The 17,474-nt window shown below is 41.7% G+C and overlaps 1 protein-coding gene across 2 annotated transcripts in view; it reads right to left on the bottom strand.

Moving 5' to 3' along the window:
- Positions 1–15,840, bottom strand: part of LOC129726909 (kinesin-like protein CG14535) — a 312,223-nt gene extending 296,383 nt beyond the window's left edge. For both annotated transcript variants that reach the window (XM_055684158.1, XM_055684160.1), the window contains exons 1-2: positions 15,231–15,840; positions 1,686–2,442 (exon numbers count right to left, since the gene is read on the bottom strand). The gene's annotated coding sequence lies outside the window, so the exon portion shown is untranslated. The remainder of the gene's footprint in view (positions 1–1,685; positions 2,443–15,230) is intronic.
- Between the last annotated feature and the right edge of the window lie 1,634 nt (positions 15,841–17,474).

The following is a 17,474-nucleotide window of genomic DNA, read 5'->3' as shown; positions in this document are numbered from 1 at the left end:
TAATGGTCGTCTGACGTTTTGCGTATTTTCAGATCATTTGGCCAATTTGGTTTGCTCTAAATCATTTATATTTTTCAGTACCTAATTAATTGTTTTTGTTTAATTAAAACAAAATTTTACTTCTTCTCGTTAAAATCCATCATTCACGTTACATTCCAGGTCAAAAACAACAAAGTCTTGGTCCCATAAGTAATATTCTACGCCAATGGAAAAGTAATCTTATCTTTTCAAACATTCACAACATTTCTCCACAGTTTTCCGACTCAGCTCATCAGCTTATCCAACAGTAACAAGAAAAAAAGGATTAATTTGCATCTCCAATATCACATCTCGTTTGCGAGTTTCATTCCACTCACCCGTCAGCTTTAACCGTTTCTGTGAGTGTCTCTACGGCGGCGACGGCGATAGAACGGTGGCCGCTCTGAATGAATGAAAAATAGCTTTGGGCAGCCAGAAATTGTACCCGGACTTCCATCAGATAAAAGATCAACATCTCTGAAATGAGCTCATTTCACCTCGGCCCGTTCATCAGAGACCCAGCGGAATCAGAATGCGAACTGAACTAGACATGTAAAATGACTAAAGCTGCTGGCTAAGTTTCATATGAGTGGCAAAATGATGACTTTTGACTTTCACAACCCGTGATTTCTACTGCGAGACTGGAGAGTTTTGTAGCTATTTCCAGGCCGTCCAGGCTGAGGAGTAACATATTGACAGGCGAACCCGGGACATTCGCAACCATGAATAAACAGCAGCCGTTAGCCTCAGGCCGACATCCAGCCGCCTATTGCGGGAATATCCTAACGTCCAGATGGAGTGTTTGAGTACCTTTCGCAGTTTTTAGTGCAATGGAACCTCGACATTTCTAATCTTTACATTCATACTGATTAAAACTAGGTAAAAATGCTCATGCATGGGAACTGTAGCAAATTTTCCCATCAGGCTATCGTGCAATAGAATAATTCGATTATAGTTGACAGCCAATTTTAGAAACCATATACGAAGTGTTGAATGGCAGCACGTAACTTGCTACTAGCACCGAGACAAGCGTGAAAATAGCCCGCAGTTAGCTGAAATGAGCGATTGAAACGTTGTTGAACATATCACTTCGGACTGCCCGGTCGAGCTCTGGTGAACTTTTGCTGTAAGCTAGCTAGGCAAAAACGGATTTGAAATAGAAGTGGCTTTAATTGAAATTCATTGAAGCCGCTCCAGAATACTTGGACGGCGCGTACGGTGTTGCGTCTGCTTCGAAGAATCCGTGCATTCATACCTCTTCCATAAAACGTGAATGAGATTTATTAGCGTGGTGATGCGTTTCATATTAAATGCACTTTATGGGATGTCAGCGTGCCGGACAGAAAATTATAGAGCGAACACAACTGTGCATGTCAATCAACCCTCCAGGGTATCGAGGTGCAGGTCGATAAGACAGCGAGCCGTCTCAGCGGGGGAACTGACATTTGCAATGAATGATGTGAGGTAGCGATCTAAGGTGGAGCTGATCAAATGCAGACTATTCATCCTAGGCTTTTTATTAGCTTGTTTACTATCGATTCGTATAGTTAATCAGCTTATTTCATGGATTTAATCTTAAAGCCTAGATATTCGTTATATCCACTTAAAATGTTAAAACAAAAAGTGAAAAAAAAGTTATTTCAATAACGCTCTAGTGGTTCGCTTACCTGTAGATTCTTAATGCCTTTCATCCACAAGTTGAACCCCTCGCGCAAACCGTGAGGGTGCTAAATTCCAGCTTCACGACTACTTTGCACGCCGTTCACTACCTTGTTTCGTCGCGTTCTACACTGTCTCGGTGCAAATTTGATGGAAATTATTAATTATGCACAATTAAAAAATTTTAATTACACTCAAAGCAGCGCCTCGTCGTCTGACTCGCTGTATGTACTCGACGGAGGGACGGCTTTTCTTCACCGCGCTATACAATTCAGTGCGCAATAGAACACATACTTGGGCCGCCGGGAGAAACTTAATTAAATTGAAAATAAAAACATATAAAACTAGCATTTTTGTTCCACATTTACCGCTTTTGAAAACCACCACAACAATGGCCCCATGAAACTTTGTTTCGTTCCATACCAGCGCAAACTGGGACACCTAAAAAATAATACGCACTAACGACGCACTGTATAAAAACCCGTGCATCGTGATGCACTCCCATGCTATCACTAGCGGAAGGTTTTTTTCCGAAATGGAGACACAGTCTTCGTAGGGACGACTTCATTAAAATCACATAAAGTGATAAGCTCAGCTGAAAAAAGTAGCGTGATGCTTTTTATCGTCTTCCTCGCGCCTGCACGCGCGTGCCCAGTTCAAGATACTGTGGAGCTATTTTTCCTATACTTCCAGCGCAAAACAACGTCACTTCAATGCGCACCCTGAGTGCATTCACCAGTCGGATAAATGATGTCCTTGTTCGACCTGTGGGCATTCAGAAAAAAAGAGTTGATTTAGTGCATCGGTAAGCAAGAGGGTGCAGGAGTATGTACAGGTTATTGCAATATTGAAATGACAGTTCATAGACACAATGGATAAACACTTCCAAAAGATAAAAAACAACGCAAAAATAAATTGCATTCGAATTGATGAATTAAAGTGGTTTATGGTATTTTTACAGTGTTATATATAAGTGAAATCAGCCAACTTCCCACAACATTCTCGTGTGCTAATCGTACAAATTATTATTATTTTTAAATTTAATATTGTATATAACCTCACAGTAAATAAGCGTTAATCAAACTGACGAACCAACAGTTAAGAAAGACACAGTAGATCACTGGAATTGGGTTTGTAAAATTTCAAATCGAGGGTCACTCCGGATTGATTTATGAATTTGTATGAAACTTCTGGATAGAATAAATTACTTTTGTTTGACCTTATGTATAGTTTCACCGTCCTTAATTCAATTTTTTTGTGTTAGGGGCGCAATACGAAAATCTAGCAATACAATCATAGAAGAAGTGGTTAAGGTTTGAGCGCTTATATGCAAGTCTTTTCTTGTCAGATTTTCGAGATTTGGTGTTTTGTTGTTCTGCTCGCTAGAGTGCACAACGACTTGCCCACCGAAAGTACGACTTTTAGTAATCACGCATAAAAGCTAACATGTAAAAATATAGTCTTCATTGTTTTCTATCACTGTAGCAAAAGAATGATTTACTGAAAACTGGATCGACCAGCAACAAGCAGAGCTGCAGCATGTTGTAGCACAGCAGGCGGCGATTTCAAATATAAATGTACACGCAAAAGTTGGAGTGTGCGTAACCAGATCATTTATTAGCGAAATTAGCGCTTTTACTGATTTAAATTGGAACCAGTACAACGCATGTGCGTTGGGCATAACGCATTTGATGCTCTAGCGTATTTTGAATGTATTGCGCAGCTCCAAACCACTACACTTTTAAAGCATCAGCCGATGTTCAGAAGGTTGGCATCGTTAAAACAGTGCAACCAGCAATCAATACTGATAAGTTGGGTACTGACTCCATTGAAGAAAATATTGTCTGATCGATTCACTTTCATGAATCAGGTCATTTGGAAACATCATTCAATCATTAACAATAAACAAAAACATGAGGTTAGTCCAAAACATTTTACATTTAATTATGACTCTGGTTTCATTCACATGCATTCGGTTCTGCGTTACTGGCACCAGCGTCAATAACTTCCGCGGCAACAAGGCTCGCCATTGGCTGTTTCGGTTGCTGACGATTTTTAGGGATGCACGAGCCGTTGATACGCACCGGCTCGCGAAAGTAAAGAACGGTTTTTTGAGCGCCTCGAAACTGATCTTTCGCCCGAAGCCGAAGTTTACCGAGACATTACGATTTTTGTGTATATGATACATATTCTTATTTTGATCTCTGTTAATGTATCCCTTGTACAACTTTTGCGTTATGCGTATCACGCATTGGTTGTGCGAAGTCAGAGCAAATTCTGTGTGAATCGAAAGGACACATTGGATGATTAAAGCTTGAACTTTTGCGTGTATGTATGGTTTTTATTTGGGGTGCTCCGTAGCCGCAAGATTACAGAGTCGTGGGTTCGAACCTCAGTTATTTCAGGCCATTCGATATCAACGGGCTTAAACATTGGTTTGTTCACAGGCTCCTTACTAACCCTTCCTCAACGTTGAGCTTTGCAAAACCTCGACAAATACCTTGCGACAAAAATAAATTCCTATTACAATAAAACTGACCAGAGGGACATTCAGTTGAAACCTCTCCAGGGAATTATAATTGGCGATAATATTGGCCGGAGGCTTCGAGGCTCGGAGTAGAAGTGTTAACAAGAATTGTGAAAAAACATACACGAAGCACGAATTAATAATAATAATATAATTCTAATAATAATAATTCTGTTAAAAGTAATGTTGAAGACAGAAAACGCCCGGGCGATATCGCAAAAAATCCAAAATTTCTGGTCGCAGTGATGAGTCCATATAAAAACAATGGTTCAGCCGTTTAGCCACTTCTAATAATTCGTTGTGTATGCACTGGACTGGAATTCATTTTTACTTGTAATATGACAATAAATTAAACAAGCTTGCCGGTGTCACTATTATGAAACACCAATGGCACTTGTTAGCGACCCAAAATTATACAATTGAAGTAGTTGATATGCTTCTACCGCTCGCCAAAATGATGCTTATAGTGGTGAAAATAACGCAATAAAGGTATATTGAATCTTCACTTCTTTTCTTAGTATTCATTTTTCGTCTGCAGCCGGTATAGCTATCGAAAATGTTTCACTTTCTTTGCAATTTCCCAATCTTCCAAACTTCTCCCCAAGGATGGAAAAACTCGTATCGCATAACAATCATTCGGGTATCATTTCTGAACGTGCTATTTATAAGCTTTCAATCCTAGCAAACCATCGCTATTAAAAGTTACACATTCTCAAGCTTACAAGAGACAACTTAGAGCAAAGAAATATATGGTAGCTTTCTTTGATGATTTTGTTTCAGTTCTGCCTGCTTTAGGCGGAGCGAGCAACATATAGCGAGTGTTTCCCGAAAGAATCGTAAACGATTTCACTCAAGCGATCGCAATGATTCTTTCAAATGTTGGTTGCTTGTAGGCGTAATTCGGCTACTCCACGTCGTGCTTTCACCGTGATATACCACGATGATTCTTGATGATTTCAAGTATCAGATGCTAATGCACCATGCTACAATTTCCGTAAGCATTGATGATACCTATTTGCTCCGGCAAGCAAACAATTGAACGCAATCTAACGTTCATTTGGATTCATAATTTTATATCACTGGCGATAATATCTCAAAGCTTCTCGCGATAATGTTGAATGCAAGTGAACTTGGATACAATAAATACTATCGTGTTTGAATCATTCAGTCTCCTTCTATGGTATTCGGAACTCTTAGAAGCGAAAAACAATCAGCAGCGTTTCTATGGAAAACTTGTACGCGAGTGGAAATAGTTGAACGATAACTGATAAATCAAAGAACACATTTGCATGAAATATTGCTAGTGAGTGAACTTTTCATGTTTGCTTCTCCCCCATTAATATATATATATATATAAAAGATAACATTCCTAGTACAGTACCATACAGATGCTAGGGTTAAGCTCAGTAAAGGAAGGTAAGACAAGGTCCCGTTCATCTCATGCTGTTTTTTTTAATTCTGGCACGTCACATTTGGTACGTTGTTTCTGGAGCACCCGTTTATCTGGTGGCTGTTATAAAGTAATTGGCAGTTGTACAAGTGCCGGAAATGGCTGGAAATTCTGCAAGAAATAACAAGAGAAGTATAATAATTCCGTATCTTCGGCAAAGGGCAGTGTGAAACAATGGCGCTTTTTAACCCCCCAATATCATATAATAGAAGTAGTTTTTTTTTTCTACTTAAAATTATAAAAGTTCTACATCAACCATGCGGTCGTGTCTTGGATACCCTACTATTTTCTCTTTGTATGGATAACACTGTCAGCCAACGTCTGACACATTACCAACATCACTAGCAATGGCACCAAAAAAATGTTTAGCTATATCTCATGTACAGGGTGCTCAATAAGTTCGAATACAACTTTTAATCGTTGTGTAGGTGAGCACCATGTGTATTTTGTGTGTTAGTAATGGTGCCAGCTAAGGCGTCATATATAGGCAAACCAAAGCTTATGGTGTCTAATTGCTATCATTTGTTGTTTGTTTACCGCGCATGATGAAGGAGTTCCGCGATGTTCGTGTAAACTTTTCAAGGTCGCCCGACAGCACAAAGAGAGTAAAGGTTTTCAATGAACATTTTCTAATAAAAAATTGACTGTCTCGTATTGTTATATTTTTTTCAGCACATTATTAAAGTGAATTCAAACTTGTTGAAGACCCTGTAGATTAGATCTCCCATCTGATCTAGTCTGCCTTATGTCTGGTTAACCTCCAGTGCATGCTTGTCAACCTCCCGTGAAGCTTAGTTAGTCTCCTGGCCAGATAATTCGACCTCCTGTGAAATCATGTCGACATCCCATCCTGTATAGTCGGCCACTTCGTCAGTCTGATCAGTCTTCTTTCCAGTTTATTTAAACTGAACGGGAGTTTTCTAGTTAACTTTTCTTATACTTCAGTCGATCTCATGTTCAATCAACCTTTTTTTCAGGAAGTCGGTCTAGCGTGCAGTCTGGTCGGTCTAGCTTGATTAAACGCCGGTTTCCCATGTCCGGGGTGGATCACACAGCGGATCGAGCGACTTATTCAATCAGCTACACCCAACACGGCAGCCCCGTCTCGAGAAAGACGAGAACGATACGACAGTACGTCCAGAGGTGATCAGCAGAAGGAGTTGCTGCAGAATATACTCGAAATGTTTAAAGACATATCGATGAACCAGTTGGAGTACACCTGAACGAGCAAAAGAAAGCACATCCACGCAGTCCGTGAAACAGCAGGAGAAGTAATAGGTATTAGTGTATTTTTTCTGCAAGGTCGCAAGAAAATCTGTCAACAGAACTTGAGAAGATAGCTCAAAGAGTGGAGCTGAATTTAACCGAACCGACTGAACCCCTCCAGTTTCCAGTCCTTATCTTCTCGGAACAACGATTAAGTATTACGTCTTTACATCTTCCAGATGGTCTCGAAGTGCGATGCTGGCCTAACAAACCAGTCGTCGTAGGTTCGAGTCTCGGCTCAGGAGAGACTGTTAGTGTCAGTAGGACCGTGGCGCAAGCCCCGTAATTGTCCTGTACACTAAAACAGTCGGCTGTGAAGTCTGGGTATAAATAAACAGAAGGTCAAGTTTCGAATCGGAATGTAGCACCAAGGCTTTGCTTTGCTTTGCACCCTCTTTACACTTATACTTCATCGCTAACTCATCCGAATGCCTGCGGAATAAGTCGGTGCATCCATCTACCCTTCGCGGAATTGGACCATTCCCGCTGGCATCAGATCATCAAGAATGACCTTCTGGTACCTCGTATTTGTCACGTTGATCGAATCCTCCTTAAGTGCGATGCAACACTGTACAATACGCACTTGAAACTCTCAAGCACATGACCCTGTAGCTACTTTCCAGTTTACCACGGTAGCTAAAGCTTTGGACAACACAGGCCCACCATAGCTAAGTATGGACGAAACCACGCTGGCAATAACTTTCCGGTTGCTGCACCTGTTGTTACACCGTTGAGCTATTCGACATCATTCGAAATAGCGCTGCAATAGTCGCTGAGGACCTCAAACAGACATAGTTGACTCCGCTTTTTTCCTTGATCAACCCAACTCTCGTTCAGCTCTTGAACGTAAGCTTGTCGTCAACCAACTTCTAAGAGTTTCAATGATCGCTTTGAGGTAATGGTGCAGTCTCCGTTTCTGACCACCGCCTGTCGCTCTGATTTACGGTTATTCACAACCGTGACCTCCATCTTATGGTTCGCTAATTCCAGTTTTCTAGAGTGCATCCAATTCTCGAACTCGCGTATGCATTGCGCGACTGTCAACTCGACCTCTCTGATCGACTCGCCGTAGTCCTCCAGCATTATGTGGTCCGCAAAGCCGACGTTCACAACCCCTGCAGAGAACTCCAGCTTTAACACTCTGTCGTACATGACATTCCACAACACCGGTCTCAGGACCTTGCGGAACTCGTGCGGTGATTGAGACGCACTTCTGACCCTCCTCCATTTTGTAGATCTAGCCTACTCTAACACGTTAGTATGGGAGAAATACTGGGATGCCAGAGATTCTGAAAAGAGACTTCACCGCCGTTGAGGAGGTTGTTTTAGGACACGGTCGCGAGACACAATCATCAACAGAGCCATAAGATGCTAAGTTTTATGAAAAAATTCAGTTACCATTTCAAAAACCAATAGACTCTCTTCATTGCATATGCCAAATTTATTTTGAAATGTAGTGTTGTTTAGTCGCCCAATTAAGACGTTCATTCCAATAAAATCAAATCCGTATGAAAACAGTTTTAGAATTGGGGAAAGATAGGCAAGCTGTGGATCGGCCAACCTTGGACGAAATTAAAAAAGCTTGCCGAGAGCGGAAGAATCACAAAGCCACTGGGAAGAACGGCATACCGACCAAACTTTCAAAAGTTCGGAATAAGGGGCTGTAAAGCACGTAATCTAGTGAATATCCTGAGGGTGTAATCTGAGGAGGCACTACCTACAGACTAGTTGGAAGGTTTTTTATCTATAAGAAGAGACGTAGACTCGATTGTGTAAAAGCATAACCCTCGTCGAGTCCGCATATAGAATTATTTCTGTTTCGTAGACTGAGACCATTGCGAAAAGCCTTTGTTGGTGAATACCAGCGGTTTTCGAGTAGTGCGATCTACAACGGACCAGATGTTCACTTTGAGACAGATCCTCGACATGTTTTGAGAACACAAATTGCTGCCAAATATTCTGCATATAGACTTCAAAGCAGTGTGCGATTCAGTAAAAAGCAACGAGCTGTGGCAGATCGTGCTTTAACATGGCTTCCCAACTAAACTGATTAGGCTGATATGTGCGATTCTTGACGGTGTTACATCTAGTGTCAGAACATCAGGTGAATGTTTGAACATGTTGGTGGCGTTGATCTGACGCCAAAGGACGGGCTCTCAAGCTTTCTGTTCAACATAGCTTTGGATGGTACTATGCAAATGACGAAGAGGAGCGGTACAGGCATCATGGTATCTCTATGCTTCTAAGCTTCGTCGACAGTGTTAATTGTAGAGCTGTGGAGGAGGCATTTACGGCTCTCAGCGAACGGCAAAGATTATATTCAGCAGAGATCCGGACAGAGCCTCACGACTTCAGGGCAGCTTTCACCCGTGTCGGATGGATGTGTGCTGTCAACGAGGATGCCCGAGAAAAGGATGTAAGCAGAGGTGAGGAACAGCTGAAGACCGAGTTTTTGTAGGCATATTCTGGGTTTAACACGGGATCCTTACAATCTGTATTCATAAAATTAATTAAAATAAACAATGTGCGTTAGGAGTATTTTAGGCTCAACAATGTAGAAAAATTTTCCGAGAAATACGATGAAACCATCAAATTTAAAATAAAATTAGCTGCATTGACCGAAAAATGCAAATTTAATTTTAAAATACAAAAATAGATTATTTTTGTATTTTTTCTTTATTCTTTATTCTTTATTTGTAAAAAATTCATCAGACAAAAATAGTCTTAATGAATGTGCACTTGTCAATTCATCTTAAAAACTACGACGAACTCTCATTGCGAAATTGTGTGATGGTGTGCCAAAATCAAAAAGGTCTTCTACTTTGGAGAATGATCGAATACAGCAAGCTAACGGGTCGTTAAATCCGAAATTAGTACGGTGAAAGCTAGGTTGTAGCAGCCCAGTAGAGCGAAGAAGACGCTGTGAAGCCCGGAAATTCAATTTGGAAAGGATATTTGGTGAATCGATTTCAGAGCTCAGAACTTTAGCTACGAACACCGCTTGTTCAACTTCTCTGCGCCGTTGCAATGTGTCAATCCCAAGAAGACGACAACGGTCAGGATATGGAGGTAGGTTAATCGGGTCACGCCACGGAAGATTTCTTAACGCAACTCGCACGAGTCTTTTCTGCACTCGCTCAAGTCGCAAATTCCAGACTAGTTGTTGAGGACACCAAACCAAGCTAGCATTTTCGAGGAGTGGCCGAACGAGAGCACAATACAACGCCTTCATGCAATGGGGGTCCTTGAAGTCGCGAGCAATTTTCGAAACGAAACCAAGTTGTCTCGTGGCTTTAGCGATTATATTAGTACGATGCAGATTGAACGTAAGCTTCGTATCCATTACAACTCCAAGGTCACTAACGTGGTCAACTCTTGTTAGGTTTTGATTATCGATTTGATAGTTGAATAATATTGGATTCACTTTGCGATGAAAGGTCATTACTTGACATTTACTAATGCTGACCGTCAGCAAGTTTTTGTGGCTCCAATAAACAAACTTGTCCAAAAGCCCTTGTAGCCGCCAACAGTCGTCGATGGAGCGTATTATCAAATACAGCTTAAGATCGTCTGCGTACACTAGTTTACAACCAACATCTAACAGCAAGGAAACGTCATTGAAGAACAGCGTAAACAGCAACGGCCCTATGTTGCTACCTTGTGGAACGCCGGAGGTATTTGAGAACTGTGACGAACAGCAGGAATTAATGTGCACTCGTAGAACTCTGTCACATAAGTATGAACTAAGCCAACCAACGAACCTCTGCGATGCACCAAGCCGTGAGGTTTTTTTTAATAATATTTTATGAGTTTAGTAAAGCGGGCAATGTAAGTAGTTTCGCGGGAATGCGAAGATGAACGGGAATAGAAGGTGTGACTAGAATTAGAAAAAATTTTTTTTTTACGTGTGATACGCCTTCCATGGGAGTTGGCCACCAACTGACGTGTCTCATCGCTTGCGCCGCTGTAGATATAATAAGTAATTATACATAGTGTACGTAAAGAGACCACTCTCTCAGTTGACAGAAATAAACTTCCACAGGGCAGTGTGTGCAGCTTCATCGCGGCGTGCTGAGATGCGGGAACACAATAGTAGAGGGTGATTCGACATTGGTCTTAGGAAGAGTTACTCTTACCCAGTAGTTTAATTGGCCAAAACACCTTGCCAGAGACAACGGAGATTGCGGGTTCGAGTCCCGTCTGGACGAGGGAAATTTTTTTCTAATTCTAGTCACACCTTCTATTCCCGTTCATCTTCGCATTCCCGCGAAACTACATACACATACGCTTTACTAAACTTAAAATGTAAGTCAATATGACAAAAAATGGAATTAGTTCGTCAAGTAATATTTTATGGTCAATCCGATCAAACGCTACTTTCAAATCTGTATAGATTACGTCGGTTTGAGCTTTTTGTTCCATGTGCGATATACAAGTCGAAGTGAAGTCAAGCAAATTCGTACTTACTGAGCGGCCAGGCATAAAACCGTGTTGGTCACTAAAGATATAACTCCTTGTACGTAAGAGCATAAACGTACTCACGATTATTTCGAACAGTTTTGATGCAGCAGAAAGACTAGTAATGCCACGGTAGTGCCTAACGTTTCGACGATCCCCGCTTTTAAATATCGGGAACATGTATGAATGTTTCCACACTGTGGGAAACTTTCCTTGCTCAAAAGATTTGTTGTAAATATGGCGTAAGGGTTCGGCTAAAGCGTTTACACAACGACTTATTATAACTGCCGGGACTCCGTCGGGTCCAGCAGAGTACGAATGTTTCAATTTTTTTGCAGCCGCTTTTATCATGTCTGCAGAGATGTGGAATAAATCCAGGTCAACCAAATCGACAGGAACAGACTCAGCAGCAGCCTCAGCGTCGAGATCGGATGCGGTATTATCAGCAAACACAGAGGCAAAAAACTGTGCAAACATTTCACACGTGTCAGGATCAGATTTAGATTCTAGATCATCGAGGCATACATTTGTGGGAATTGTAGCACATTTTCGTTTAGGCTTAACGAAATTCCAAAAGCTTCTGGGATTTCTTCGAAGGTCTGTCTGAACTCGCATGACGTAAGATTTGTACAAGCCAGCATTCAACCGGCGATAATCATCACTCGATCGCTTAAAAAAACACTTAGCATCGACTGTTTTAGTACGACGATATTTGTGTCGCCATCGATTGCGTACACGTTTTAATTCTCGCAGACGCGAAGTGGTCCATGGTGGAAAAACTGGCGCTTTTACTAATGGTAGATTCGATTCGAGCCACTGAAGTAAAACATCATTAAACAGCGCCACCATTTGATCAACATCTGGTTGTAGGGAGAGAGTTTCCCAGTTGATACTTTCCAAATATATATTCAGCGCTGCGAAATCAATTTTACGGTAGTTAAGCCTTGTTTCAGTCACTCTAGAGCGCTGTGTTGAGTTACTGGAATTTCGTTCTATTGGCACGGATATGTTTAAAGCTGGGTGATGAGGATCGAGTGGTAATACTAAAGGCGCGACGCACACATCGACTGCACAACATCGATCTTCAGAGCAAAAAACTGAATCGAGCACACGTCCAAGATGGTTTGTTTCTCGGTTAACTTGCCGGAGATTTGAGAACTCAATACCATCGACCAACGCCGCACCGGCAGCAGAAAGTACGTTCGAGCTGGTGTGCTGACCGTTATTGTTCCACACAATGCGTGGCTGGTTGTAATCGCTACAGACCAAAACAATTTCGTCGTCAGAAGTGCTTTTGCCATACGGCTCCGCGATCGAGGCAATATGTGCATCAACCGTACCAATCAACTGACTTTTATCAGGCGGAATGTAAATACCACAGATTAGCAGTTTTGCTCCACGCACAGTCGCTCTAACGCAAATTTGTTCCAGACAGTGGCCGTTCGCGGTTTCGACGATAAACCTCCTATGTTCTCGCGCAACGGCAATCAGTACGCCTACAAAGGATATTTTATCACTATTGCGAGCACTACGATCGCAGCGAAATACGTCGAATGTCGATCCGAAAAGTTGCAACGAATTAATTCGCTCGTCAAGTCCAGTCTCTGTAAAAATTATAACGTCATAGCAGCATTCACGCGTTGTCAAGAAAACATCGTCGATTTTTGTCCGCAGTCCTCTGGTATTCTGATAATAGAGTGAAATCTCGTCTGCGTCAGTTCGGTCACGCTGCAACATACAGTTATTTAGCAAAGGAGAAACTATATTAGTAGGAGACAAAAGATACTCGCCTCTGGTGGAAACCCGTAGGTTTCCACCTTCCACTAAACAGCACGTTTTGTTTGATTCGGTTATGGTCTCTCCGACAGTGCAGGCACAGCCTGGCGATCGGAGTTTTTTGACAAATTCCCTGAAGAGCAATCCTGCGGGCCATGTTGACGGATCTAGAGCTCGGACTTTCATATCAGGATCCAAACCAACTTTGAATGAAACGAAAGACAAGCTGGCAGCATCTTTGCCTCTAGGTACAAGTCGAACCACATCGACAGGAGCAGTAACGTTCAAACAGCGTGAAATAATTTTCTGCACGTCGCTGTCCGAGAGGAGCGGATTTAGACATGAGAGGTACAGCCAGAATTTGTTAGCCACAGGGACAATGGATGGTACCGAAAGATCACTTGAATCAATATCATTTGTCCCACATTCAGATGGATTTGGTATGATAGCATTATCACCAACTCGTCGGCGCTTTGTAGCTCGTTTAGTCCAAACTGGCGTATTCGGTGTTGGTGCTGGCCAATCGAGTTGGATTTGGCCGCCCGATAGTTTTTCAATTTTTTTGCCAAGCTCCTCCACAACGTCAGATAGCTGTTGAACTTTGCCAGTTAGATCTGTAGTGTCATACAGTTACGGTGGCGCTTGCTGGGTATCTTCAATGTACGACCGAATGCAGCGGCCGTTCATTTCGTCTCTGCAGATTGAGCACAACAGCAAAAGCTTGCCTTGTGCAAAAGATTCCCTCAATCCGCGCGAGTTTATACCACAGCAGGTCTGGTTAATGTGCAGATATGCCTCGCAGAAACCACAACAGAGCGGCTCAATATCGTTGATTTCTTTTTTGCATTCACCGCAGTGTTTTTTTCCATTTTGCGGGTGACAGACACACAGCGCAAAACTTAACGAAGAGCGTTGGTGATGCTTGATCAGTTGAGATAATGTAGTGTAGATCGAAACAAACGCTATATTGAAGTTGAACTTTGTTAACTGCAAAGTAAACGACTGAATTGATAGCACTTCACACTGCTCTAATATAAAGTTTTTTGAGCAACACGATTTGCGTATTCACGGTATAAAATAAACGGTTTTACTATGAAAAATATCGATAGTTAGCTAGTGACAAGAAACACAAGGTGTACTGGTCATAACTTAACGAATCGAATAAAATTAAATTTGCATTTTGGCAACACTTCCGGTCAAAAACAATATTTTTTCTGGATTCCTTGGTTTATTTTCTTCAAAATTCACCTATCACTATTTTTTGGGTGTCTTACGTCTATAAATTATAGAATAAAATAATTACGAAATTTACAACTATTTCCATAAAAATGTTATATCTCGAGATTGGCTCATATTACCTCCAGATGATAGTTGCTTCTTACGTAAAATTTTCCAAGGAACACGATGAAGGTATCAAATTTAAAATAAAAATGGCTGCATTTGAAAAGTTATCAGGACTCTAGAACTCAGCATGAAAGAAGGTATGTGGAGCGGAGCCTAAGAATAAACCCACGTTAAATTCATTTGATAACCAAATGGCCTGATTCTACAACGATTCGAACCCACGAGCAGCCGCATTAGAATACGGACTCTGCAACCTCCCTTGCAGTTTGGTCGGCATCCCGTCCTCCCTTCCAAACACAGGACGAAAGATAGAAAAACATCTGAAATGTGTTTTAAATGCCATGAACTTTAAATCAAAATCATGAAATAAAAATAGTCATAAGACAGATCACTGTATCGTTCCAATGATTCGTCTGGAAACCAAAGTGAAAAGCACGAAAATGCAGTTAACAAACAAAGTGATAAACGAAACGAAAGAATTCTTATCAAAACACAAAATAAACTATAACTCAAAAACACCTGATAGTATACAAAGTTGATATCTAGAGAATTAAGAACACAAAATGGATAAAGAAGAACAAACGAATTCTAGCAATATCAATCATCTTATGAAAACGTTTTACATAGAAACGATAACATAAAATCAATGAATTTAGTTTTGTCCATCTTCTGGCAAAAAATTGATTGATCTAAACTTCAAACAGAACATTTTAAACTTGAATAATATGGTACCTTTGGTTTCCCTCGTACAACCTCAGTGTCATTGTCCTCAAAAATGAATTTAATTGGATCCTTGCATTCACACATCTTCATTCACACTCGCGCGCACGTCGTGTGAACCACTGTTAACGATGAACATGTAGAAAAGTATTTGCTTATTATTTTCCACATATGTCGCGCCACAGCGAGCTGCACTCATCGCTCACATCAATCTTCAAATCTCATTTATATGCCTGAATTTTTGCATTCCATAAACTTCGGCAACCCCATTGGAATAATACCGCAACCACCACGTATCGCAACCCGCTGAATCGCTAACATATTACGCTGTTTTATATCGAACCCCGTCGAACAGGTGATTAGGTATCGGAGGTCTTAATTTCATTGCGCTGCCGCTTCATCAAAGTCTGCATGCTTGTGTGTATAATCCGATACCAGATCAATCACTTGCACCATGGGTACACCCCTAGTATCCAGTTGCCCGGGCAGAGGCTGCGAAAAACTCAATAAAAACAAACAACGTTCGAACCAATCAAACCGACGAAACGCGCGCGCACTGTGCCGAAACTCCCGCTGAACCGCGAGAGAATAACGAAGCAAAACCAAAGTTAACCCGATCCGAACTCCGGCTGAGCGAAGACTGTCTGCTGCCAAAGCTAGCGCCGATTAATTTAAAATGCAATATTCTCCGGCTGCCGTTTAAAACTCAGATTTTTCTCCGGCATCGTCCCCTCTGCTGATGCGGTGTTTTAGCATTTTTCCCATTTTTTTCCGTTTTATGCTTCTTCTCCGGCATCCACACACATAGGCACAGACAGGCCGTGAAGCTCATTCATTCAGTTCGGTAATTTGTCCAGGGCGTACGCGAGCTGCACCAGGCAAGAGCACTCTGCAAACCGCTTGACGGTCGGTGTGGTGCTAGTTGTATCGCCAGGGCCCACAGACATGCGGCAGCCCGGGACAAATCTGATGTTTTGATGTATGGCTCCGGCAGAGACCGACGTCGGCGGCGACGGTGACCATGCGTCGTCGTCGTCGTGCGTGGCAGGAGACGCAGCAGCACCACTCAACAACGACTCGGCTGAATGCGCGACGCGACGAATGGCGTTGTTTACGCTTTTCGCTTGCACGCAGACGGTTCGCGATACATGTATACGAGCAACGGAGCCAAGTTGCAAGCTACCTTAAAAGATTTGCACCCCGTGGTAGAATGGTTGTCGCACACGGCAGTACAGGGAGTATCTAATTTGTTGACCGTTGTCCAGAGCGTACTTTTCTAACTATTCATTTGATTTTCAAATATAATCGAGTAGTAATAATCGTTATTCCGTTTATATCAATTGGCAGCTAACAATATAAAACTGAGGCTATCTTGTGATTTGAAATATACCTAGAAGTAGTTTGATTTCGCACAAACTTCTAAGAGTGAGAACAAAACAAATCGATTTTGTTTTTTCAATTTTAATTTCGAAAGCATGCACCTGAAGCCCAAAATTTTGCTTTACAAACAAAATAAAGTTCTGAGATTTCAATTATCATTAGAATATGCTCGTCATGGATTTGTGTCACGTTTACTGAATAGATGAATAAATTAACATTCATGAAACGTTTTATGTATAATAGTTTACAAAATCACTTGCAATCTTGCACATCTTCAAACAATTTGAAAATTCTGATCTTCGAACACCCTGCAACATAACACATCTCAAGAGGACAGGAACAGCTAATTTGCAGCCACACTACATGGTCTACCAGAACAACTGGAAAGACAGAAAATTAACCTCACTCAGCACCCGCACTCATCAGCTGCCACTTTAGTCGGTCAGTCAACACGTTTCCAGCAGTGTACAGAGAGGTGCTGATAACCAGGCGCGTTGCTTCGATGTAACGTGCGAGACGATCGTGTTGCAGATACTCTACATAGATCCCATCTACTGTCCGTACCCTGCTCAGTTGCAGTCGCCTCAGGCAAACTCAACATAAACAGCAGGTTCCTAATCCGTTGCGCTCTGCATCAGCTGAGAAATATTCGAGTGTGTATGGTAGCGACACGCGACTGTAACGAATCCGTTGTAGACTTCTCCGAGACTTTACCGAATGGCGAATGGAAAGGAATGAGCAGAAAAATTAAAGCTCGCTCAGACACGGTGCAAGATCTTTAAGGAGCGTATCGTAATCGACAACCGAAGCGAATTGTGAATTACCCAGAAACGTCCGATATGTTGACTTGATGAGTGCAGAAGCAAAATTCGAATA

Source organism: Wyeomyia smithii, chromosome 3, assembly GCF_029784165.1.
Source record: "Wyeomyia smithii strain HCP4-BCI-WySm-NY-G18 chromosome 3, ASM2978416v1, whole genome shotgun sequence".
Taxonomy (NCBI): Eukaryota; Metazoa; Arthropoda; class Insecta; order Diptera; family Culicidae; genus Wyeomyia; species Wyeomyia smithii.
Note: the sequence above shows the minus strand (reverse complement) of the source record. Positions and strands in the feature narration are given on the sequence as shown.